The sequence below is a fragment of the Penaeus monodon genome, chromosome 32 (genome assembly GCF_015228065.2).
Source record: "Penaeus monodon isolate SGIC_2016 chromosome 32, NSTDA_Pmon_1, whole genome shotgun sequence".
Classification (NCBI taxonomy): Eukaryota; Metazoa; Arthropoda; class Malacostraca; order Decapoda; family Penaeidae; genus Penaeus; species Penaeus monodon.
In genome coordinates this window covers 7,786,974-7,789,495 of record NC_051417.1, presented here as the reverse complement: position 1 = coordinate 7,789,495, position 2,522 = coordinate 7,786,974, and the positions used below count along the sequence as shown (strand labels likewise).

The 2,522-nt window shown below is 37.9% G+C and overlaps 1 pseudogene; it reads left to right on the top strand.

The window, feature by feature from the left end:
- LOC119593458 overlaps positions 1–1,814 on the top strand; it is a 2,171-nt pseudogene extending 357 nt beyond the window's left edge.
- The last annotated feature ends 708 nt before the right edge of the window (positions 1,815–2,522 follow it).

Here is a 2,522-nt window from a genome sequence, read left to right as displayed (position 1 = left end):
GCCTATAGAAATTCATAGATAAATAGATATTACACAAAATCTATTTTCATATTCAATTTGCAACAATTCCTATAGTCCAGATTCCTTAAATTACAGTATGCTGGTACATGGTACGAAATTGCACTTACAAACAACCCATACCAATGATCAAGAAGTGTGTTCGCAATGAATATACCTATGGTAAGTTTTATTTATTTCGTTTGTGTAAGATTTTGTTAACCTTTTATAGAACATCTCTTCACAGCATATAGAATGTTATAAAAGAAAATATATCACAGATGGAAGCAAGTTCAACGTCAGATCCACTGGTACTGATGCTAATGGAAACCCAATTACACGTAATGGTCAGGTTCTGCCAAATCCTTTCGGAGAACCTCATCTTTCGTGGACTACGAAGCATGTAAGTATTCACAATAATGTTCTGTACGTAAGTAGACATGAAAATAAGTATGTCTTGAGTTATTCATACAAGGAAATAAAGATATGATTAACGGTAAAATTTCCCTGCTTCCAGCCTGGATGGCTCCCTACGTGATTCTGGACACGACTACGAGAACTTTTCGTGCATCTATAGCTGCGCCGGTCACAACTTTGGCTATTACACCGACTTCGCCTTCATCTTCTCCCGCTCACCAAGTCTCGCTGATAGAATTTCAGGCGTTTTGAAGCCGCCCCATGAAACATCGGTGTTGATCCCTCTCGCTTCACAAAGACAGCTCAGGGGTGGATCCTGCTCCAAACTCTAAAATATAGGTCTTGGTAGAAAATCCTCAAGGTGTAGACCTTTATATGGAACTTGCCACGAAATAAAGATTGTGCTACTCGTATTCTGCTTTACTCAAGCCAAATTCTCCAATAGTGATGAAGAGCATTGTTAGCCCTTATTTAAAACTGGATTGTGTAAATCATTTTTAAGTCTACCTAAAGTAGAAAAGGGAAGACGAATAGATGAAAAAAGATAACACAGATCATTCGTGGTTCATTTTCAGGAGAAAAACTGCCGAATGCCAACTGCCTGCTTGCCCTAGTGCATCTCAGTGGGGGGAGGAGATATTCATGAAGATACAAATAAGCTATTTTAGCCATGATTTGACTTACCTAGTTAGCGGGTATAATAGAAATATGCTTGACTGCTCACCACGTCAGTCCCAAAAAAACACACCTAGAACATCGCACCTTCCTCATTCACGCTGCCATTTTTCCATTTATACCTCCCCATTTTTTTTATCACTTTACAGCAGTAGTCAGAATCCCGCACATACATAAAAAAATTCCCTCGGTTTTCTATATTTTTTTCTGCTCCTTTATTCTATATACCAACGCCCACTTACACAAAATTTATCTCACATCTGGAAAATAACAAGACAAACTGTTAGCTTTTTGAAAAAAATTATAGTGTCTGTTTGCTTTACGTATATAAAGGGAAAAGAAAATATCGATTTTTAATGTTTATTGTGTATCTGTTTGTAAGAGTATTCACAGGAAAATTTGTATTGTAAGTAGACATGGAAGGAATGTAAAAAGTAAACTTAAAATATATTTAATTAATGGTACAATTCCCTCTTCAGCCGCATTGCTGCCTACGTGATCATGAACACTGACTACGAGAACTTCTTGTGCATCTATAGCTGTTCCGGATACCACTTCGGCTATTTTTCCCGACTTCGCCTTCATTCCCGCTCGCCAAGTCTCGCGGGACAGATATTACAGGCGTTTTGAAGCCGCCTTCATGAACATCAGCGTCGACCCCTCTCGCTTCACGGAAAACAGCTCAGCGCACATCCTACTCTCACAACACCTACAGGTCTTGGTAGAAACACGGTATGGATGCCTATCATAATTATGAAATAAACATTCTCCTCTCGTTATTTGAAAGCCCAAAATCTCCAAATTGATTGTCAAAATAAAGTAATAACGTAGAGTATTTGTGTGTATGTGTGTGTCAGGGACTTTTATATGTGAAAGTGTAAATATATAGCTAAGCTACACGTGGCCGGAATATCCAGTTAAGATGCCCGACATCATAACACCATATTTTATTGGCATTTTTTGTTCGGTAAGGGCTAGATCTATAAATGGATGTCTGATAGTGTGGGATATATAAATACATACTTATATATCTATGTGGTTGGTACGTAGTGGCTATGTGAACCCTGCATACGAGCTAAGCACAAACGCAAAAAAAACCTAAAAACATCGCGCCTTTCCTCAACCATACTACATGTTTTGAAATTCCCCGGCTTCTATTTATAACGTTCCCCCCGTTTTTCTGCTCCTTTCTTTAGAGTCCTGCCTCTACCTTTCATGCGAGTCTTTAACGCCTGGAACACAAAGTGTTAGCGTTTTGAAAAAAATTATAAGCTCTACGTAATTCACCTCGGGGGTGTGATATTAACTTTAAAGATTTACAGGTGGAAAAGAAAATTCTCGATATGTAATGTTTATTAATTCTCTGATTGCAATGAGTCTCTATCATTTCTTATTCATTTAATTTTTTATTTGTACAGTAAGACCAATTCATG